General features: G+C 44.5%; 1 protein-coding gene across 1 annotated transcript in view; it reads right to left on the bottom strand.

Moving 5' to 3' along the window:
* The window catches only part of snd1 (staphylococcal nuclease and tudor domain containing 1), a 1,067,139-nt gene that overhangs the window by 203,907 nt on the left and 838,314 nt on the right, over positions 1 to 24,918 (bottom strand). The window lies entirely within an intron of this gene.

Raw genomic sequence — 24,918 nt, 5'->3', positions numbered from 1 at the left:
GTGAATTAAGGTGGCCATCCCTGGCAGTAATGTAGTCGGGTGCTGATGCCCTGTGTAGCATCAGATGATTGCGGTTAAGGTTGGTGATGCTTGTGTGTTTAGTGATGTTGGTGTTGGGGCTGATCGTGATGGGATTCTGAGGACTAAGGTGAGATTTTTTTCAAGGGAGCCGATGCTGCAGGAATAGATGGCAGCTGAAGTTGAGATGACAGAAGCGATCTGTCAATGGTGAGAGAGATTGCTCCAAGGAGGTAACAGTGGATAGAGTTTAGTGCAAACTTTTCCAAACTGCATACAGCTCAAAAGTGTCTTCCAAATCCTGAAGGCTTTCGCTTCTGCGATTGGAAAGTGAACAGCTGTGAAATGGTAGCTTTTATACCACTTCTACAGCTGTCAACTAGTCAAAGCAATGGAGAGTCACTGAGAACCTGACACATTAACCTGGCATGAAACCCGAAGGACGGCAAACACGTTAAAAACTTGGTAAAAGTGCCTGGTAAAATTCATTTAAATGACCTTTAAAGTGTCACTTAACGATCTTAATTGGCTGGCCCGCCACTTGGTGTCGGGTCTGCGATCCACAGGCAGACCCAACAGTTGGGAAACTGACAAAGAGGCGGGTCCAGAGTGGGCTTTCAACCCGCTTCCAATCAGGGCCATTTTGACAGCAGGCCGGCCTCCAAACCCGCACTCGCAGGGCTGGGAAGATTCCGGCCCTGATGTGTGCTGAGTGAGCTTACCTCAGCTGAGGCAGCAGCTGTGACACTCTGCTGTTGGGGAGAGATGGGGAGGGAGAAATGAGCCAAGCATCCTGTTCATGATCACCTTCCAGTGACTCCGACTGAAAAGTGCACTTATGGGCAAGCGGGTGAGGACAGATCAGGGGTGTGAAGTCCTATGCGGTCGAATAGCCTGCCAATGATCACTATCTATGCTCAGGTGAACAATAGACACTTGGATGAGATACCAGAGCCCACTGAAACTCTACCTGCACTGCCAGCCAGTGTCATCACCCTCAGAGGAGGAAAGAAATTCCTGGTCTTTATGGCTCATGTGTGGTCATATACCAAAAAAGCCACGTAGGAAGGGTTATCTTCATTTCAGATATTTATGACCTCTGGAGCAGTGGTTTACATTAAACAGGTTCCTGGGAGTGGCCACTGGAAGCTGTTGTCAAAATAAAGGTGGTTGGTAGAAACTATAATCATCGTATTAAAAATTCACGTCAGCAAAATTAGGTAACAGGCAGACTAAATCTCGCCTGCTGAACACTGGAAATAAAGTATTTTATTTTAAATTAACAAATCTATAAAAACCTTATAAAATGTTCTTCTTCCTCTGCCTCCTCCAGAGCTCATTATTTTTTAATGAGTGCACCCAACACCGAGAACAGAAGTCACGGGGGTCACGCAGCTTGGAAACATGGCTCTTCCTTTGGCGCAGATCCAGATTCACAGCAGCAACGTGAAACATTTGGGCCTCACCCGTCGCACATTGGCCTGAACAAGGGCTCTTTTGAAACAGGCTCATCACCAGGTAGACTTGGGCTTAGTGAAAAATGGGACACAGACAAAACTGTGCCCAAAGAGAATTCCAAAAAAACAATGAAAACACTTCACAACAACAGATTTAAGACTTAATTTACTGATTGTAATAATATTTCTTGTAGCAAACAATGTCAATCTCATGATGTTATAAGCCATATGTTCAGTTATGCCCTTGCATAATTACTACAAATGGTTTTAAGATGAATGTATGAATAAGCTCATTAGCTCAATGGGTAAACCCACCATCCAGGGTTGCATCGATTCATACGACCACAATCTAACTAGTTTGATTCCCAGCTTACGTCGAATTATCTGATCTCCGCTGCGGCAGCAAGATGGGTGTTACAATTGGTCGCAGAGACCCATGACAAGAGTGGGAAAATATCTACAATATAATATTGCATCATATTTTGTATCTATCATACAAAAATTGGCCGTGTGGTTGACAGTGAGGAGGAAAGCTTTAGACTGCTGGAAGATATCGACGAACTGGCCAGTTGTGCAGAAAAGTGGAATTAAATCCGGAAAAGTGTGAGGTAATGCATTTGGGGAGGAGCAACAAGGCAAGGGAATACACAATAAATGGGGGGATACTGAGAGATGTGGAGGAACAGGGGGACTTTGGAGTGTATGTCCACAGATCCAAAGTTGGCAGGACAGGTCGATAAGGTAATTAAAAAGGCATAGTGAATGTTTTCCTTTATTAGCCGAGGCATAGAATACAAGAGCAGGGAAGTTATGCTAAAACTGTATACAACGCTAGTTAGGCCACAACTTGAGTACTGCGTACAGTTCTCGTCACCACACTACAGGAAAGATGTGATTGCCCTCGAGAGGGTGCAGAAGAGATTTATGAGGATGTTGCCAGGACTGGAAAATTTTAGCTACGAGGAAAGATTGGATAGGCTGGGATTGTTTTCTTTGGAACAGAGGAGGCTGAGGGGAGATTTAATTGAGGTGTATAAAATTATGAGGGGCCTAGATAGAGTGGATAGGAAGGACTTGTTTCCCTTAGCAGAAGGGTCAATAACCAGGGGACATAGATTTAAAGTAGTTGGTAGAAGGATTAAATGGGAGTTCAGGAAAAAAATTTCACCCAGAGAGTGGTGGGGGTCTGGAACTCACTGCCTGAAAGGGTGGTAGAGGCAGAAACCCTCACCACATTTAAAAAGTACTTGGATATGCACTTAAGGAGCTGTGACCTACAGGGCTACGGACCTAGTGCTGGAAGGCGGGATTAGGCCGGATAGCTCTTTTTCGACCGACACGGACACGATGGGCCGAATGGCCTCCTTCTGTGTTGTATTTTTCTATGATTCTATGATACAAGGGTCCCTGCTTTTGATTGCTATTTACTGACTCCAGCTGGAAGTGTTTGCCTTGTGACCGTTGGGTTCGGTTGTGACAGCCCCATGGTCGCGTAGCCCCCAACACGCAATGCAGGGAATGTCTATTAGACTGAGCGATAGAGAGCCCTAAGCACCTGTGGAACAGTAGTCCAGCAAATTAGTAAGCCAGGTTTTCCTCAGCAGTGTGTCTGGGAATCAGCATTTCCCCAGGTACAGGGTTGAGGGGAAAAAGGGGCACAGACTTGTGATGTTAGGTATTTGTCCTGCCTGTGCTTTCACCTGGGATTTCTTGGTACTTCCCCAACCAGCGCAGATACATTAATGTGAGTATAATGAGGCGAGGGAGGGTCCCCCCTGACTGGTGGGTGGCCCACTACAAGATTGCCGCTAGGAAGTGGGAGCAAGGGCCAGGCCCACTGGAACCTCCACACACCACAGAAATCTCTCAAGAAATCCAACAGGGAATTCCAAAGTAACTTCTGTACCCAGGGTGGTGAGAATGTGGAACACGCTACCACAGGGAGTGGTTGAAGAGAATAGTATGGGTGCATTTAAGGGAAGGCTAGATAAGCATAAGAGGGACAAGGGAATAGAAGGTTATGCTGATAGAGTAAGATGAGGAAAGACAGGAGGAGGTTCGAATGGAGCATAAATGTCAGCATGGACTGGTTGGGCCGATTGGCCTGTTGTGTCGTATATCCTGTGTAAAGACTTCTGGGGCAAGGTTAAGAATTTCTGAACCCCGCCCCCACTGAATATCTAAAGGCAGCAGCTGTGCTCACATTTTGACCACAATTTTGTTTTAGATCCAAAGCTGAGCCAGGGGCAGCCCGGCACCTGGAGCTCACCAGACGACTTGCAAGTGGCCTAGGAATAATGTGGACAACTGCTTCCTCCCACATGCAATGTGCCTTAATTCCATCATCTTCAGGAGATGAGTGAGGGAAGACAACGTAAACAATAAAATGATAAAGCACAGAAGGAGGCCACTCAGCCATTCGTAAATAGACCCTGAATCTCAGCCTCAGGAAGGGAGTAGATGAGTATTTAAAATTAAAATCAAAACAGCAAACAAATCGCCTTAAACCATTCGCGTATAAGTTTAACCTTTAATAGAGTGGGACTGTAAAGGTCCGGGGCATGTGGTCATACAAAGTTCTCAACTCAGTTTAGTGTGAAAAGTCAAGAGATTTTTTTCAGGCACTCAAAAATGGGCCCACTCCTGCTCGATCCCCAGTCACTGCTCTGTAGTTCGAGTTCCTGGCTCTCAGCCCCATACACAAACGATTGGGACAAGGGAATATCAGAATTTGCAGATTATACCAAATTGAGTGGCATGACCATGGAAAGCTGAAGGAATTAGGGGAGTTGGCAGATAGGTAGTCAATTCATTTCAACGTAGATAAATGTAACATAGTACATTTCAGAAAATAGAACAAGGAATACAAATATACGCTAAACTCTGAATGTTCCAGAGGCAAGCTGTGGGCGAAATGCAGCTTGCAAGTTTTCTTTGACCTGGCTCGGTGGTCTTTTGTGCATTTGGAAAAAGCACTTTGGACTGTTCCTGAAAGTTCCTGCACACGGGGGACTGGAAAAGGTTAGTCCCAATTAGGAAACAGCCTTTTCCAATCATCCTGACACAGGAAATTTAAGAGCAGAGGCTTCCAACCTTTCAGGCTTTGGAGGAAGGCAAGGATGAGGAATGAGGAGGAGAATGTGAGCCACGAATCTGGATGTCTTCATTTGTGGCGTGTGGGGCTGCACAGTATTGCATAATCAGAAGCAGCCGGCTCGCTGGCTTTTCCAAATGTACGCAGAGCCTCCGTTCCAAAAGGTTCAATATCCCAGTCCTGGATGGTAAAATTCCTAGTAGAGTACATGAAGAGAGTGATCGCGGGGCACACATCCACAGGTTTAGAAGTTGCAGGTACGCATACATCTTTAAAGTACAAGTGGATAAAAAGGCTTAAGTGAGGGTCAGTTTTATAAATAGGGTCTTTGAACACAAAATCAGGAGTGATATGAACCAAAACAAGACACTGGTTAAGCAACTTTATGCAGTTCATAGAAAGGATGTTGGAGCCACTAAAAGAGCGCAACATATTTCGTTAGGAAGGTACTAGGGAGGTGAGGATATCGTTATGAGAGACTTGAAAAACAGTAGTATGTTCACTGAAGCAGAGAAAGTTGAGGAGAAATGTAATTGAAGTATTTAAAATTATGAAAGCGTTTGAGATAAATAGTGAAAGATTATTTCCACTGATTGGTGAATGGGTTACGAGGGGCATAAATTTACAATTAGTACTCAAAACATAAAGGGGAAGGTTAGAAATAATTTTATTTCCAAACAAAGGATTATTAGAATACAGAATACATCACTACAAGTGGCTATTTAAGCCAAGTATATCATGAGATTGAAAAGAGAATTAGATAAACACTCGAAGAAGAATATTAATGGGTAGGAAGAAAGGGCAGGGAAATTAAAGTGAAGTAGTTAGCTCCAGTGGGGCTACTGGAACTCTAACATTCATAACAGCTTCTTTCTGTGCTGAAATCTCTAATTCCATGTTCAGTTTTAAAACAATTAAGGTAGTCACTATCTCATGTTTATGCTGCAAATAATAAGACAAAAAAACAATATTAACAAAATGAGAAAACTGCAAATGCTGAAATTGATACCGGAAACGCATAGCTCGACTCAGAGGGTAAATAAGAACATAACAATTAGGAGCAGGAGTAGGCCATACAGCACCTCAAGCCTTCTCTGTCATTCAATAAGATCATGGCTGATCTTTGACCTCAACGTCATTTTCCCGCCCTATCCCTATTGATTCCGAGTCCAAAAATCTCTCAGCCTTGAATATATTCAATGACTGAGCATCCACAGCACTTTGAACAGAGAATCCCAAAGATTCAGAACCCTCAGTGAAGAAATTCCTTCTCATATAAACATAGAAAATAGGTGCAAGAGTAGGCCATTCGGCCCTTCGAGCCTGCACCACCATTCAATAAGATCATGGCTGATCATCTAACTTCAGTACTCCTTTCCTGCTTTCTCTCCATAACCCTTGATCCCTTTAGCCCTAAGGGCCACATCTAACTCCCTTTTGAATATATCGAATGAACTGGCCTCAACAACTTTCTGTGGTAGAGAATTCCACAGATTCATAACTCTTTGAGTGAAGAAGTTTCTCCTCATCTCGGTCCTAAATGGCTTACCCCTTATCCTGAGACTGTGACCCCCTGGTTCTGGACTTCCCCAACATCGGGAACATTCTTCCTGCATTTAACCTGTCCAGTCCCCTCAGAATTTTATATGTTTCTAGGAGATCCCCTCTCATTCTTCTAAATTTCAGTGAATATAAGCCGAGTCGATCCAGTCTTTCTTCATATGTCAGTCCTGCCATCCCGGGAATCAGTCTGGTGAACCTTCGCTGCTCTCCCTCAATAGCAAGAATGCCTTTCCTCAGATTAAGAGACCAAAACTGGATACAATATTCAAGGTGTGGCCTCACCAAGGCCCTGTACAACTGCAGCAAGATCTCCCTGCTTCTATACTCAAATCCTCTCGCTATAAAGGCAAACATGCCATTTGCCTTCTTCACCGCCTGCTGTACCTGCATGCCAACTTTCAATGACTGACATACCATGACACCCAGGTCTCGTTGCACCTCCCCTTTTCCTAATCTGTCACCATTCAGATAATATTTTGCCTCTGTTTTTGCCACCAAAGTGGATAACCTTACATTTATCCACATTATACTTCATCTGCCATGCACTTGCCCACTCACCTAGTCTGTCCAAGTCACCCTGCAGCCTCTTAGCATCCTCCCCACAGCTCACACTGCCACCCAGCTTAGTGTCATCTGCAAATTTGGAGATATTATATACAAATCCTTCGTCTAAATCATTGATGTATATTGTAAATAACTGGGGGCCCAGCACTGAACCTTGCGGTACATCACTAGTCACTGCCTGCCATTCTTAAAAAAAAAACGTTTATTCCTACTCTTTGCTTCCTGTCTGCCAACCAGTTCTCTATCCACATCAATACATTACCCCAATATCATGTGCTTGCATTTTGCACATTAATCTCTTCTGTGGGACCTTATCAAAAGCCTTTTGAAAGTCCAAATACACCACATCCACTGGTTCTCCCTTGTCCACTCTACTAGTTACAGCCTCAAAAAATTCTAGATTTGTCAAGCATGATTTCCCTTTCATAAATCCATGCTGACTTGGACTGATCTCGTCACTGCTTTCCAAATGCGCTGCTATTACAGCTTTAATAATTGATTCCAACATTTTCCCCACTACCGATGTCATGCTAACCGGTCTATAATCCTGTGTTTTCTCTCTCCTTCCTTTTTTAAAAAGTGGGGTTACATTAGCTACCCTCCAATCCATAGGAACTGATCCAGAGTCTATAGAATGTTGGAAAATGACCACCAATGCGTCCACTATTTCTAGGGCCACTGACTTAAGTATTCTGGGATGCAGACTATCAGGTCCTGGGGATTTATCAGCCTTCAATCCCATCTATTTCCCTAACACAATTTCCTGACCAATAAGGATTTCCTTCAGTTCCTCCTTCTCGCTAGACCCTCGGTCCCCTAGTATTTCCGGAAGGTTATTTGTGTCTTCCTTAGTGAAGACAGAACCAAAGTATTTGTTCAATTGGTCTGCCATTTCTTTGTTCCCCATCTCAGTCTTAAATGGCTGACCCCTTATCCTGAGACGATGCCCCCTAGTTCTAGACTCTCCAGCCAAGGGAAACAATCTCTCAGTATTTATCCTGTCAAAGAATCTTGTGTTTCAATGAGATCACATCTCATTCTTCTAAACTCCAGAGAGTATAGGCTCAATCTAATCAAATACATTCTAGGGGGTTCAGTGTTTGTCACCAATTTGCCAAGCCCATCACACACTTGCACTGTCTGAAAATGGGGGCAGAAATAGCTCCACTTTAGTGCTTTTAAAATAAAAACCGTGACATATTTTAGTAACTTTGATCGGGTAAGATGAGGTAGGGTGAGAGGAGGCACGTGTGGAACATAGACCTGTTGTGCCGAATAGCTGTAAATACTATGCAATCAGTTAGCATCTGTAAAGAGAGAAGAGCGATTGTAAGGTTTCATGTGTGTGCCCTTCATCCGAATTAAGGAACAAGATAAACAGGATATTTAGCATGACTGGAAAAAAAGATTCCAGACTCGTCGGAATGTCTGCTCATCTTTCAGCTCTCAATTCTGATGAAAGATTCCACACCAAAAACGTCACTGAAGAAACCAAATGAGTAAGCTCAGTAACTTATTTCAACAAACAAGAATAAGCAACGCAAAGCACCAGAACACAGAATGCCGACAAAAGGCTTTGCATCCAAGATCGTTCATTCTTTGCAATCCTAACCTCAACTGTGCCTCCGTGGAGGAGAAGCTTAGCATTTCTCTCGGCGAGGAAGAAATCAGGGGAGATAGTCAGCCCCCTGTTTCAGAAATGTCATTGTGCAGAGACCCGTGAATGGGTCATGTCCTTTTCAGGTGGAGGCGAAGAATGGGAAAATGGAAGAAAAATGCCTTGAAGACCAGGACTCACAATTCTTAAAAAAACACAATCAACACAGATCAAAAGAAGAGCACAGCTGCACCAGATTTAGAAATTTACAGGGCCTCAGCACATCTCATTTCTAACATTCTAATGATCCTATCGTTGGACATTAGTTATATATTTTTTTTTATTATCTTCTCACTATATACATTGGCTGAGATGCCAAAATACTTATTCATTTCAATGAGAGCCTTAAAACATCAATACAGCAAAATCAGATAAAACACAAAGCTGATATGCCAAGATTTTTTGTGCATGCTTTCAGGATTTATAAAAATTCTGGATAAAAATAGCATATGCGAAAATCTTCCTATTCCGATCAAACACTTAATATTGAAGTAAAACTCCTGACACGCATTATATGAAAATCGTATAGATTTCTAAAATGAATTTCTGCCTGAAATTTGGAAATAGCTTTAGTGAGTTGACAGTTAAGGGGGGCTAATCAATGGTGGCTGAGTGGGTAGCACTATGCCATAGAAACCAGAGGCCCCAGGTCTGTTCTGGGCCTGGGCAGGACCGGAACCAATGTCCTTGGGGGAGTGTTTGCTAGTGCTGTTGGGGAGGAGTTAAACTAATATCGCAGGGGGATGGGAACCAATGCAGGGAGACAGAAGGAAACAAAAAGGAGACAAAAGCAAAAGACAGAAAGGAGATGAGGAAAAGTGGAGGGCAGAGAAACCCAAGGCAAAGAACAAAAAGGGCCACTGTACAGCAAAATTCTAAAAGGTCAAAGGGTGTTAAAAAAAACAAGCCTGAAGGCTTTGTGTCTTAATGCAAGGAGTATCCGTAATAAGGTGGATGAATTAACTGTGCAAATAGATGTTAACACAAGAACATAAGAATTAGGAACAGGAGTAGGCCATCTTGCCCCTCGAGCCTGCCCCGCCATTCAATAAGATCATGGCTGATCTGGTCGTGGACTCAGCTCCACTTACCCGCCCTCTCCCCGTAACCCTTAATTCCCTTATTGGTTAAAAATCTATCTATCTTTGACTTGAAAACATTTAATGAGCTAGCCTCAACTGCTTCCTTGGGCAGAGAATTCCACAGATTCACAACCCTCTGGGAGAAGAAACTTTTTCTCAACTCGGTTTTAAATTGGCTCCTCTGTATTTTGAGGCTGTGCCCCCTAGTTCTAGTCTCCCCCACCAATGGAAACAACCTCTCTGCCTCTATCTTGTCTATCCCTTTCATGATTTTAAATGTTTCTATAAGATCACCGCTCATCCTTCTGAACTCCAAGGAGTAAAGACCCAGTCTACTCAATCTATCATCATAAGGTAACCCCCTCATTTCTGGAATCAGCCTAGTGAATCGTCTCTGTACCCCTTCCAAAGCTAGTATATCCTTCCTCAAGTAAGGTGACCAAAACTGTACGCAGTACTCCAGGTGCGGCTTTACCAATACCTTATACAGTTGCAGCAAGACCTCCCTGCTTTTGTACTCCATCCCTTTCGCAATGAAGGCCAATATTCCATTTGCCTTCCTGATTACCTGCTGCACCTGCAAACTAACCTTTTGGGATTCATGCACAAGGACCCCCAGGTCCCTTTGCACCACAGCATGCTGTAATTTCTCCCCATTCAAATAATATTCCCTTTTACTGTTTTTTTTCCCAAGGTGGATGACCTCACACTTTCCGACATTGTATTCCATCTACCAAACCTTAGCCCATTCGCTTAACCTATCCAAATCTCCTTGCAGTCTCTCCGAGTCCTCTACATTAACAAATATGATGTGATTAGGATTACAGAGACGTGGCTCCAGGATGATCAGGGCTGGGAACTCAACATCCAGTGGTATTCAACATTCAGGAAGGATAGAACAAAAGGAAAAGGAGGTGGGGTAGCATTGCTGGTTAAAGAGGAGATTAATGCAATAGTTAGGAAGGACATTAGCTTGGATGATGTGGAATCTATATGGGTAGAGCTGCAGAACACCAAAGGGCAAAAAACATTAGTGGGAGTTGTGTACAGACCTCCATACAGTAGTAGTGATGTTGGGGAGGGCATCAAACAGGAAATTAGGGGTGCATGCAATAAAGGTGCAGCAGTTATAATGGGTGACTTTAATATGCACATAGATTGGGCTAACCAAACTGGAAGCAATACGGTGGAGGAGGATTTCCTGGAGTGCATAAGGGATGGTTTTCTAGATCAATATGTCGAGGAACCAACTAGGGGGGAGGCCATCTTAGACTGGGTGTTGTGTAATGAGAGAGGATTAATTAGCAATCTCGTTGTGCGAGGCCCCTTGGGGAAGAGTGACCATAATATGGTGGAATTCTGCATTAGGATGGAGAATGAAACAGTTAATTCAGAGACCATAGTCCAGAACTTAAAGAAGGCTAACTTTGAAGGTATGAGGCGTGAATTGGCTAGGATAGATTGGTGAATGATACTTAAGGGGTTGACAGTGGATGGGCAATGGCAGACATTTAGAGACCGCATGGATGAACTACAACAACTGTACATTCCTGTCTGGCGTAAAAATAAAAAAGGGAAGGTGGCTCAACCGTGGCTATCAAGGGAAATCAGGGATAGTATTAAAGTAAAGGAAGTGGCATACAAATTGGCCAGAAATAGCAGCCAACCCGGGGACTGGGAGAAATTTAGAACTCAGCAGAGGAGGACAAAGGGTTTGATTAGGGCAGGGAAAATGGAGTACGAGAAGAAGCTTGCAGGGAACATTAAGACGGATTGCAAACGTTTCTATAGATATGTAAAGAGAAAAAGGTTAGTAAAGACAAACATAGGTCCCCTGCAGTCAGAATCAGGGGAAGTCATAACGGCAAACAAAGAAATGGCAGACCAATTGAACAAGTACTTTGGTTCGGTATTCACGAAGGAGGACACAAACAACCTTCCGGATATAAAAGGGGTCAGAGGGTCTAGTAAGGAGGAGGAACTGAGGGAAATCCTTATTAGTTGGGAAATTATGTTGGGGAAATTAATGGGATTGAAGGCCGATAAATCCCCAGGGCCTGATGGACTGCATCCCAGAGTACTTAAGGAGGTGGCCTTGGAAATAGCGGATGCATTGAGTCATTTTCCAACATTCCATTGACTCTGGATCAGTTCCTATCGAGTGGAGGGTAGCCAATGTAACACCACTTTTTAAAAAAGGAGGGAGAGAGAAAACGGGGAATTATAGACCGGTCAGCCTGACCTCAGTAGTGGGTAAAATGATGGAATCAATTATTAAGGATGTCATAGCAGCGCATTTGGAAAGAGGTGACATGATAGGTCCAAGTCAGCATGGATTTGTGAAAGGGAGATCATGCTTGACAAATCTTCTGGAATTTTTTGAGGATGTTTCCAGTAGAGTGGACAAGGGAGAACCAGTTGATGTGGTGTATTTAGACTTTCAGAAGGCTTTCGACAAGGTCCCACACAAGAGATTAATGTGCAAAGTTAAAGCACATGGGATTGGGGGTAGTGTGCTGACATGGATTGAGAATTGGTTGTCAGACAGGAAGCAAAGAGTAGGAGTAAATGGGTACTTTTCAGAATGGCAGGCAGTGACTAGTGGGGTACCGCAAGGTTCTGTGCTGGGGCCCCAGCTGTTTACACTGTACATTAATGATTTAGACGAGGGGATTAAATGTAGTATCTCCAAATTTGCGGATGACAGTAAGTTGGGTGGCAGTGTGAGCTGCGAGGAGGATGCTATGAGGCTGCAGAGTGACTTGGATAGGTTAGGTGAGTGGGCAAATGCATGGCAGATGAAATATAATGTGGATAAATGTGAGGTTATCCACTTTGGTGGTAAAAACAGAGAGAAAGACTATTATCTGAATGGTGACAGATTAGGAAAAGGGGAGGTGCAACGAGACCTGGGTGTCATGGTACATCAGTCATTGAAGGTTGGCATGCAGGTACAGCAGGCGGTTAAGAAAGCAAATGGCATGGTGGCCTTCATAGCGAGGGGATTTGAGTACAGGGGCAGGGAGGTGTTGCTACAGTTGTACAGGGCCTTGGTGAGGCCACACCTGGAGTATTGTGTACAGTTTTGGTCTCTTAACTTGAGGAAGGACATTCTTGCTATTGAGGGAGTGCAGCGAAGGTTCCCCAGACTGATTCCCGGGATGGTGGGACTGACATATCAAGAAAGACTGGATCAACTGGGCTTGTATTCACTGGAGTTCAGAAGAATGAGAGGGGATCTCATAGAAACGTTTAAAATTCTGATGGGTTCAGACAGGTTAGATGCAGGAAGAATGTTCCCAATGTTGGGGAAGTCCAGAACCAGGGGTCACAGTCTAAGGATAAGGGGTAAGCCATTTAGGACCGAGATGAGGAGAAACTTCTTCACCCAGAGTGGTGAACCTATGGAATTCTCTACCACAGAAAGTTGTTGAGGCCAATTCACTAAATATATTCAAAAGGGAGTTAGATGAAGTCCTTACTACTAGGGGGATCAAGGGGTATGGCGAGAAAGCAGGAATGGGGTACTGAAGTTGCATGTTCAGCCATGAACTCATTGAATGGCGGTGCAGGCTAGAAGGGCCGAATGGCCTACTCCTGCACCTATTTTCTATGTTGCTATGTTCTGAACCAGCAGATGTCAGGTCACTACAACAGTGAGCTTTGAGGGTATGGGGCAGAAGATGGAAAACTAAAACCAGCCAGTTCCCTGTTCCTGATCACTATCCAGTGAACCCATGCTGTGGACGCTGGATCAGATCTGGCTACGCTGCCTGTACTCAGTTGATAGCACTCGTCAGAAAGTTCCCATTCCAGAGACGTGAGCACATAATCCAGGTTGACACTCCAGTGCAGTACTGAGAGAGCGCTGCACTGTGGAAGGTGCTGTTTTTTGATAAGACGTTAAACTGAGCTCTGTGTGCCCTCCCAGGTGGCCGTAAAAGATCCACTGACACTATTTCAAAGAACAGCAAGCGAGTTCTCCCCGGTGTCCTGGCCAATATTTTTCCCTCGACCAACATCACTAAACAGGTTACCTGGTCATTATCTCACTGCTGTCTGTGGGACCTTGCTGCATGCAATCTGGCTGCCTCATCTCCTACATTACAAAAATGACCAATGTTGTCTTCAAGTGCACAGCGCTGTGCAGCTCCCAACGCAACTGGCCTACCCCCAAACAGCTTAAAGGAACATTGAAAATGACTACACTTCATTGGCTGTAAAATGCTTTGGGACATCCTGAGGATGTGAAAGTTACTATATAAATGCAAGTCTTTCGGGGTCAATAAATGAAAAAGGGCAATAGCCGCTTGCGTGAGCTATTGGAAGGCAGCTGGCACTGGTGGCCCTGCACCCAGTCAGCATCAGCAGGAGAGGAGAGGGCAAGTTGTCAACTTGTCTTCAGGAAGCATTATAGGTTTGGATAGTTTTAATGACAAATATTTTGATGGAATGGGAGTGAATGGCAGGGGGTTTGATCACTGGAGTTCTGCAAGTGAATAATTTGTCTCTTTTTGCTGCCATCAGCACACTCCCTATGGCTTTACCTCCTGCTCAGTTCAATTGGATTCCTTCAATGAGGAACCTGTCTTTAAGGAGATTTGAGTGAGATTTCAAGGTTAAAACCCAATTAACAACTGCAACTCAAATACTTGTACTTACTAAATACAAGATGCCATGATAATTGCTGCCAACACTCTGACATTTAGTCAAAATCAGACAATATGAACTCCATTTTCCATTACCACCACTCGAAGTCACCTTGTAGCAATATCTGAAATATCAGCCTATGTAACATGAGAGAAGGCAGGGATGAGAAAAGGCAATTTTGCCCATCTAAGCTTATCCCTCCACTACATTAACTCTCATCATGGTCCTTAATTGTACTTTGTATGACCCAGGCCTTATTGCCTCCATTACCATGCTTCGTAGATTATTTTGAATATTTAGCAAACTTTTTCTGATATCTGTTTGAAGTAGGTTTTTTTAAACTAATTTCTATTTGGGCCCTAATGGGCTTAATTTGAATATTGCTGATTTACTTTATTTATCCCATTTAGTATTTTATACACTTTAACATCTTGTTTTTATTTTGCAGTCCCAACATTCTCAACTTTCAAAGCTGCGATAACAAGACAATCACAAATCATCACACATTCCTGCTGGTCTTGTTAAACCTGCTCTGTATACCTCAAGCTGTCTCTACAGATATTTGAAACACTAAGGCCAGTGTGAGTTGCAGGGATTGTTTGTGTGCTTGCAACTTCATGTTTGTACTGTACTGATAGTTGGCTTAAATTGGGAACAAACTGGCCTGCGTCAGCCAGTGCCTCAGTTGGTATCCCTCTCGTCTCTGAGTCAGAAGGTTGTGGGTTCAAGTCCCATTCCGGAGACTAGAGCACATAAATCTAGGCTGACACTCCAGTGCAGTGCTGAGGGGGTGCTGCACTGTCAGACGTGCCGTCTTTCGGATGAGACATTAAACAAAGACCCCGTCTGCTCTCTCAGGTGGACCTAAAAGATCCCATGGCACGATTTCAAAGGAGAGATAGGGAGATGTCCCTGGTGTCCTGGCCAATATTTATCCCTCAATCAACATCATTAAAACAGATTATCTGGTCATTATCACATTGCTGTTTGTGGGAGCTTGCTGTGCGCAAATGCTGCCGCATACAACAGTGACTACACTGCAAAAGTACTTCATTGGCTGTAAAGCGCCTCGAGACATCCGGAGGACGTGAAAGGTGCAATAGAGTCTTTCTTTCTTTCAGCATCTTAGTTAGGTCATTTCAGTCAGCGTGGCAAATGCAGCACTATTTCTGGACTAGCACCCCTGGGCTGCGGAGGAAATCGCACTTGCTGGAGCGAGGGGAGTGTGCGAGCCTGGAGAGCGAAAGCAAGCGCGAGTGAGAGTGGGAATGCATATGTTGGGCTCAGCTATGATTCCTTCCACCACCAAGATGGAATAGGCACTTGTCACTCTAGTCTAAATGTTCAGCTTAAGGATGCTCGGTGCTGGAGAGTGATTGCACCTACCTGCATTCCAGAAGTCGCTTTTGGCAAAAGAAAAAAAAATTGCAACAGATTTGGAATGGAAAGATGAACTGAGGGTCAGTTGGGAAACAATAGGTAGCTCTGGGGCTTGTGAACCAATACCATGCTCTTTTCTCGCTAGTCAATCCCAATCACAGTGTTACTTCAAAACAGCATTGTGGCCATCATCTTTGTAACACGCAGAACAGATCTTTCCCAACCACCTTGTGAGAGATGTGCCAGACCACCACAAATGTGCTGCACAAATGAGAATTTAATGTCAAGCCTTAAGATGGAAATCTGAAAAGATTTTGGTAGACAGGGTGAAATGTAAGTCAAATGTCAGAGATTAAATAATAGCAAAAACAAAGAGCTTGCTAAGGTCAGAGGAGCAGTGCCCGACATAAAAACCAGAGAAACCATCACTAACTCTCAACCAGAATGAAAACGGCTCAAGCTGCAGCAATTTGGTAATGCAATCAGAAAGCATATCTGACTGAGAGCCTACACCTAAAACGTTAACTCATCTGTTTCTCTCTGCAGATGACCTGTTGAGCGTTTCCAGCAATTTCAGGCTTTGTTTTTAGAAAGCATATCCTTTCATTTTTGGGAGGCAGTGGAGCACTGAATTAGGCTGGGTGACTGAGAGCAGTTCTACTCCTGTCACACAGGTAGCAAGGGCCGAGGCACAATGCACCATCATACACACAAACATGCTTATTTTAGAGCTCAATTTCGTTACTGTTCTGGTTATGTTTAAAAACAGACTGCTTCAGGTGGGAGGAATGGACAAAGAGCTGAATGGCGAGGAAAGCTACACAGAATCATTCAAGGTGAGGCAGAAATCATGATTCAGTTCCCTCGTCCTGTTGGCCGCCATAATTGTACTGGGCTTCACTATCTGGGGTTCGGGTCATTCTTGCTTCTCTTAATTCTATCTGCACTCGATGCATCAGGAATTTGCTGAGGTGTGCGTTACATGAATTGTGGCTTAGAAGAATTCCATCAACAGTTTTAAAAAACGCACATAGGATTGCAGAAGTCGAGAGGACAGAATCAGACTTGCTTGTGATGCCTCATAAGGATGAATGCCCTGTCAATGCTCTCCATTAAGTTTCACACAGTAAGAATGGCAATGTGTTGGTATGTGAGTGCCACCCCTGGAATCTTACCCTGGGTAGGACTTCATGCTCTTGGGATAGGATGCAAAAAGAGTGGCCACAAAAAATGAAGCCAGTTTGGGATGGTTGTTTAACAAGTAAAAATTCAGCAGAAATAAAGCCAAACAATAAAAATTAGAGTTCCCTCAATAGTAAAGTTTCAGCTATGATTCTTGTGCTATAGAACTGTCCCCAGAGTGTAACATTATCACACTATTTCTATGGATAAGTTTCCATGTAGTGTTGGTAATCACTTTGAATAAGGTATGAGATGCAATCAGTAGGTTGCATTTTGGGTGTGGACATTACCAAAAAGTAAGTGAAAATGAGCGAGCACAAATGTTTGGGTTTTAGCTTAGGTTCAAAAGGTAGACAATTGTGTGACAGGGGATTGAAAAAACAAGAGCATGTTTCCAATGTTGGGGAGCAAGCGAATCTGGGAACAGAGTTCCCTAGAAGGCAAGGTAAGTATGTTGAAAGGAGCAGCTGCAAAGGAAAAATGGTGGTGGGGGTGGAGAATAAAACACGGGCAAGCAGAGGTTATTTTTCTAAACGCAGCAAGTTACGATGACCTGGAACGCACTGCCTGAAAGGGTGGTGGAAGCAGATTCAATCGTAACTTTCAAAAGGGAAGTAGATACTTGGCAAGGAAAAAGTTGCAGGACTACAGGGAAAGAGCAGAGGGAGTGGGAATAATTGAACAGCTTGTTCAAAGAGCCGGAATAGGCACGATGGGCCGAATGGCCTTCTTCTGTGCAGTATGATTCTATGAAAGGAGAAAAGATTTCATGCCTCATCACTTTGTCAGAAATTATCGAAACTTCGTATACAATTATTTTTTTTGGAGTTCAGTGACTTGTGCAACAGGTTCGAGAGCTGTACTCCCTGCCCAAGGTATAGTACATGTAGAATTAGAAATGAGAAAGGGAAAAACATAAGTTAAGTTTTACAAAACATTGACAAAGGTGGTGTGTTATATGACAGCGGAGTGACACTGCTAGAGTCTGTGTAAATTAGGCTTTATGTAGCAACATGAGACCTGCCGGCACAGCTCTAAAACACAGATCCAGATATATCCATTTTAAAAAGGTCAACAGAATGACATACAACTGTAACAGCCTCTTAAATCACAATCATGAAAGGTCAAAGCATCGTACATCTGGTAGACATGATAGTGTTGACACATGGAAGGTCATAGTTTTGTAAGGGATGGGTGTCTCGTGGTGCATTAAATGCTCTTGCTGTAGTTAAGGGGACCACACCCTTGATGCTTCAGAGATTAACAAGAGGCCATACATTTCTGCGACACTTCTTTGCAACTGTGACTGAAGCCCCTTGCTCGATCACCTGACACAGTGCAATAATGAGCAAATTATTACCGTAGCAGACACCACAAATCAGTTTGGAAACAGACAGTCTGATTTTAGGCCAGTACAAAAGCAAAATACTGTGGATGCTGGAAATCTTAAATAAAAACAAAAAAATTATGGAAGTACTCAGTAGGTCAGGCAGCAACTGAGGAGAGGGCCGAAATTGTCCTCTGCCTGAAATGGGGCGCACCTACCGATCTCGAACAGTTCTGTCCGTCCCAATCCAGTGAAATTCAGCACTTTGTGGGGTTTTTTTGAACCGGGGCGGAAGGGGCCTCACCATTGGGGCGGAAGTGCGATCGGGTTGGAGTAGCCACCACTAGCGGGGCGGGTCGGAGTGGCAAACGCTCCAAGGCATCAGCGCCGCGCTGATGATGTCATCATGCTGCCCCTTCAGTTAAAGGGGTGGGCCGCTCCGAACTCTGCAGCTACTTTAGTGGCAAACACTGGTCCTTCAGGGAGGGTTTCAGCCGGGCTAGCAGCCTGGCGACAATAACAAATAAAATGGAGTCGCCGGCAGCGCCACCTCATCGTCAGCCACAGGAAGGGTACAGACAGCAAAAGCTGTCAGGGCCACCAACTGGCAGCGGCGCTCCTGCGGGGCAATTTTCGAAAGGGGCAATTTCCCATGGGGAAATTTCGGGAAGAGGTTGCCGCCAGTCGGTACGGGGTCAACACGTGCACGACGCGACGAGAAAACAGGCGGAACAGTCCCCTACACTGCTCCAAAACTAAAGGAGGGCAATTGGCGGCCCCTCTGCGGCCAATTTGCACCAACCCGTGGCCGCCGCTTTCAGGTGGCCACGGGCCTTATAGAAAGGGGCATTTTCGGCCCCTTAGTGTTTCAGGTTGATGACCTTCCGTCAGTGAGACTTTTCGCCACGAAAGGTCATCGACCTGAAACCTCAACTCTGTTCGTCTCTCCATAGATGCTGTCTGATTTTGGGCCAGATGCCCATGTTTTTAAAAAAAATCAGAAACTAGGAACAGAAAAATCCAGCTTCCAATCGCTTCCTTTTTATAATCGCGGTTTGCATCCATGAGTGGAGGCACTTCCCAGTCACAGTTTTAAAAAAAAAACCCTCGTCCTGTTCTACTGCGATTTTGGAAAAGGCAAAAATACAGTAGATCCAGTGCAGTTTTCCCCACAAGTGCCCTCCTGATGATTGACACATTCCTCCAAACCCTACAGGCATGCTTGTTCAAAATATAAAAACAATCTGTCCTGCCATTTCCCCAAATAAAGAGATTATCGATTTCTGGTTTATGCCAGTACATTTGAAATTATAATCACAGCCTTCGACTGCATTAAGATGGAAAGTAGTCATGGGGAGTTCTTTGCTCCAGATGACTTTAAATGAACTGCATTGATTTTGTCAGATGTTATAAACACAGGTTTGACAAATGGAGTGAAGTTTGGGAACCATTTTGAAATCAATATATTTGAGAAACGCTTGAAGTCACAATTCCAACAGGGCGTGGTGACGAGATGGGATGCAGAGCGTAAAATAAAGAGAGTCATTTTAAAGTCTTTTTAAGGGACGCATGTGACAGTGCTAGCAATCGTAATGTGTGCGCCCTGCTTGGATTACCCTGAATGCAGAGTCATTGGACAAGGTTCAACAAGCGAATGATGGCATTACCCTGCCATAATCGGTACGGGCTGGCGTCTTGTTTGCTGGTGTTTACTACCTCATTTCACCTGCAGACCTTTTGCCCATTAACATGTTCTCCAAAAAGAAAATGTAATGAAACTGAACGGTGATCGGCTGCCGAGACACAAACTCAGTTACAGCCTCTACCCGACGGCCCTTTGTCAATGTCAACCTTTATTACACTTATATTGCGCCACCCACACTGTGCTTGTCACATAGTAAGAATGTAGAAAATAGTCCCTTATCATACGGCTCTGTGCGGCACTCAGCCACAAAGAGCAGAAAGCTCCCAGCTTTGAACTGTTCATGGATCTCACCTGCACCGCAGCTACAGTGAGTGGAGGGGACAAGAAGGGAGAGTGTCAGTCAGGACTCCAGCTCCAGCTCTCTATCTCCCCGACATTTGGTGAGGACAGGATCAGGCTCAGCTCTGATACCCTTTATGGTCAAGCAGCTCGCTGTCACATAGGCCCCAAATTTCCACACGCTACAAAACGGGCGCCCCTCCGAGCTGGGCGCCCGTTTTTCGCGCCAAAAACGGCGCCTGAAAAATAACGCGTGATTCTGGAGCGCCCTGCAACTTCATGTCTGCTTGGCGCGACGCCCAGGAGGGCGGAGCCTACCACTTGCGCCGATTTTGTAAGTGGGAGGGGGCGGGTACCATTTAAATTAGTTTTTTTCATGCCGGCAACCCTGCGCGTGCGCGTTGGAGCGTTCGCGCACGCGCAGTGTGAAGGAAACATTGGCACTCGGCCATTTTTGTAGTTCTTTGTAGCTGTTTAATTTTTGAACATTTTTTAATAAAAGCACATTGCCCTTCTATGATCAGCACTGAGGCTTCTTGCAGCAGTGAGAAGACTGCAGGAAGCCTCAGAAGTTGAGGCAGCTGTTTCCCGACGGCCTCCCCCACTGCCGTCGGGAATGGCTGCTGAACTTGTGAGGCTTCCTGCAGCCTTCTCACTGTCTCCTTCCGCCCCCGCCCGCCCGCCGTCGGGAACGGCTGCCTCCTCTCTCCCTCCCGTTCGCGGGAACGACGCCACACCGCTGAGCTGACTGAAGCACTTTCACACAGGGTAGGAAGATGGTTTATTTAATCTTTTCTTTGCTTATAAATGTTTATTCAGGTTGGATTTATTTGGATAATATTTGTATAAATATAAATAAGGATTTATTGTAGAATTTAATGACTTCCCTTCCCCCCCCCACCTCGTTCTGGACGCCTAATTTCTAACCTGCGCCTGATTTTTTAATGTGTAGACAAGGTTTTTTCAGTTCTACAAAAATCTTCACTTGCTCCATTCTAAGTTAGTTTGGAGTACGTTTTCACTGTGGAAACTTTGAAATCAGGCGTCAGTGGCCGGACACGCCCCTTTTGAAGAAAAAATTCTGTTCCAAAGTGAAACTGTTCTAACTGACTAGAACTGCAGAAAAAAAAATGTGGAGAATTGCGATTTCTAAGATAGTCCGTTCTCCACCAGTTCCTCCTAAAAATCAGGCGCAAATCATGTGGAAACTTGGGCCCTTCATGTCTATTGGCTCATGCGGTTGGATGACATACTGAGTGTTTCTGACTCCCCATACCCCAACAAGAGTCAACACTTTTACAAAAAGGAGGAAGAAAATTTACAAAAAACAAAAGAAAATCTATATTTTTTCCTAAAAAAAGGAAATGTGATTTAAAAAATCCAGGGCCGATTACGCAATCAACAGTTAAGGATGTGATGTATCTCTTCTCTTCCCTCCTTTTGCCGTTTAGATGGGATCCATTCAGAACGTGTTGTGGCAGTCACTCGGGGAGGTGTACAATGTTGAATTTTCAACAATTACAATTATGTCATGCCTTTGACAAGAGAAATGTTCTTCTCCTATATGAAGGAGTTTGGGGAGATAGGAAAGGAAATTGCGGGGGAGAGGGAGAGGGGAGGGGATGGAGGGAGAGGGAGAAGAGAGAGAGAAAGAGAGTGTCTCCTTTCCTCCAAGAACAGGAGAATGTTTTTAAAGGAAGTTGAATGAACACCTGGATCAACTAGTCTGTTCCTTTTTACATCAGCCTCGGCCCCAAAGAGCATTATCCTGGTAGACTGGCACAATTTGTACAGGCTGACCTCGCGAAGAATGGAAGGGTGCAGATGCAAGTGAGTGGGCAGTTTGGCTTTGGTCGTTCAAAACCTATACCAAGTGCAAGAATTCTCAGAGATGAGGGCGGGGGGGTGGGGGGGGGTGGGTGTTCGAGCAGAAGAATGAATGAAAGAAGAGGCTGGTGAGATTATACATGACAGAATACTAGAAGACATAGGACGGAGAGGGGAAAGGGACACACACTGCCTGTCTGGCAAATGCGAGATGGCCTCTGTTTTGCACGTCTGCTTGTCACTCGGGTCACCTGAAAGTTTATTGTGGTTTATGGTGAGAACGAGGGGAAGATTCCACTCCCTCTTCTCACTTCACTGAAACACAGATTAAATGGTTACTCACTTCGTTGCTGTTTGTGGGCTTTTGCTTTGTGAAAAATGTCAGTTGCATCCACCCATGCATCATGAAACAGTGACTGCACTTCAGAGTAACTAATTGCAAATGAAGCGCTCTGGATAGTTACTACGTGAATGTGCTGTACAAATACAAGTTGTTCTTCACAAGAGAAAAGGCTCGGGCATGACCAACATTCCCAATAAAGATGTTGTTTCATGTATGGGTCTTATAGACAGCGAGTGCCAGTAATCGCCTCAATTTTCAAATTCTCATCCTGGTGTTCAAATCCCTCGCTCTCCCCATTTCTAATCTCCTCCAGCCCGGCAACTTTCCAAGATCTCTGCGTGCATCCAATTCTGGTCTCTTCTGCATCCCCAATTTTTATCACCCCACCACTAGCGGCCATGCCTTCAGCTGCCTCGGCCCTATGATCTGGAATTCCTTCCCGAAACCTCTCTATTTCTCCAACTCTCTCTCTTCCTCTAGGCCACTTCTTAAAACCTCTTTGACCATGCTTTTGGTCACCTGTCCTAATATCTCTATGTGGCTCTGTCAAATTTTGTTTACTAATGCTCTTGTGAAGCACCTTGGGATGTTTTGCTACATTAAAGGTGCTATATAAATGCAAGTTGTTCACATTTAAACTAGGCTCCATGTATGATCCTTTGCCAATAAACTCAATAAGAGACCTTGGGACTGCACTGCTTGGAGATTCAATCGAGCCGTGTACATAGGATGTCAATAAGCGATGTTTCCAAGACACTATCAAATCTGAAAACTAGATAATACTAATTGTTCTCCTTTTCTAGCCACAAATGTCTCTCTGACACCATTCCTGAAGGTTTCACACAGACACCAGCTGCCCTCCAGTATCTAGTTCCACGTGACCATTCTCCACAGGAGCTGAGACAGTTAACTGCTGCCCCGGCTGTAACTTAGCATAGATCGGGAATCGAACATTGGAGCTCAGTGGCTCAGTGTACGATGTCTTTATACAATACACCATCGGGGGAGCTCTATCATGCTGCTCTTGATAACAGCATGCAATGTGCATTCATTGCTACTGATCCTGCCACCTATACCCTACATGCACTTGTATACACACACACACAAAACACTAAAATAAAAAGGTTTGTGTGGTTGCCAGCTGGCTGTGTGGTGGAGTGTGGATTAATTAGTTGTAATGTAATGCTTGGTGTCAGATCTCGTTACAGTCTTCACCATGAATGAGTACATAACATAAAAACATAAGAAATAGGAACAGGAGTAGGCCATACGGCCCCTCGAGCCTGCTCCGCTATTCAATAAGATCATGACTGATCTGATCATGGACTCAGCTCCACTTCCCCACCCGCTCCCCATAACCCCTTATCCCTTATCGTTTCAGAAACTGTCTATTTCGGTCTTAAATGTATTCAATGTCCCAGCTTCCACAGATTTACAACCCCCAGAAGAAATTTCTCCTCATCTCTGATTTAAATGGGTGGCCCCTTATTCGAAGATCATGCCCTCTATTTCTAGTCTCCCCCATCAGTGGAAACATCCTCTCTGCATCCACCCTGTCAAGCCCCCTCATAATCTTATACGTTTCGATAAGATCACCTCTCATTCTTCTGAATTCCAATGAGTAGAGGCCCAACCTACTCAACCTTTCCTCATAAGTCAACCCCCTCATCCCTGGAATCAGCCATGTGAACCTTCTCTGAATTGCCTCTAAAGCAAGTATATCCTATTGTAAATATGGAAACCAAAACTGCACGCAGTATTCCAGGTGTGGCCTCACCAATACCTTGAAGAGCTGTAGCAAGACTTCCCTGCTTCTATACTCCATCCCCTTTGCAATAAAGGTCAAGATACCATTGGCCTTCCTGATCACTTGCTGTACCTGCATACTGTCCTTTAATGTTTCATGCACAAGTACCCCCAGGTCCCGCTGTACTGTGGCATTTTGCAATCTTTCTCCATTTAAATAATAACTTGCTCTTTGATTTTTTTCTGCCAAAGTGCATGACCTCACACGTTCCAACATTTTACTCCATCTGCCAAATTCTTGCCCACTCACTTAGCCTGTCTATGTCCTTTTGCAGATTTTTTGTGTCCTCCTCACACATTGCTTTTCCTCCCATCTTTGTATCATCAACAAACTTGGCTACGTTACACTCAGTCCCTTCTTCCAAGTCATTAAAATAATTGTAAATAGTTGGGGTCCCAGCACTAATCCCTGCGGCACCCCACTTGTTACTGGTTGCCAACCAGAGAATGAACCATTTATCCCGACTCTCTGTTCTCTGTTCGTTAGCCAATCCTCTATCCATGCTAATAGATTACCCCCAACCCCGTGAACTTTTATCTTGTGCAGTAACCTTTTACGTGGCACCTTGTCAAATGCCTTCTGGAAGTCCAAATACATCATAACGCGCCAATACACTAACAGCATCATGTGCACTGTCTAGCAATGACATAACCCTCCCTCTACCCACCCCGACTCTCAGGGTCCAGGCCATTGATAACTTCTAGACTGCATTCCTGGGATCCCTGAAGTCAACCAGTCTATTTTAAAATGTAAACACCAGCGCAGTCTCCTTTCTTGGTGCCCAACGCACATTGGAGCCTTTGCTTGCATCATTCTTGCCTCTGCGTTAGAAGGTTGTGGGTTCTAGGCACACTCCCAAGGCCTGAACACAATCTATGCTGACACTCCACGCTGAACCATCAATTTGGAGCGGAGGGAGCTCTCTGGTGTCTTGGCCATCATTTTGCCCTCCCAACACTAAAAACAGAGCATTTGCTCATTAA

This window comes from Pristiophorus japonicus, chromosome 13, assembly GCF_044704955.1.
Source record: "Pristiophorus japonicus isolate sPriJap1 chromosome 13, sPriJap1.hap1, whole genome shotgun sequence".
In the NCBI taxonomy this organism is placed as follows: domain Eukaryota; kingdom Metazoa; phylum Chordata; class Chondrichthyes; family Pristiophoridae; genus Pristiophorus; species Pristiophorus japonicus.
This window is presented reverse-complemented; position numbering and strand designations above follow the sequence as displayed.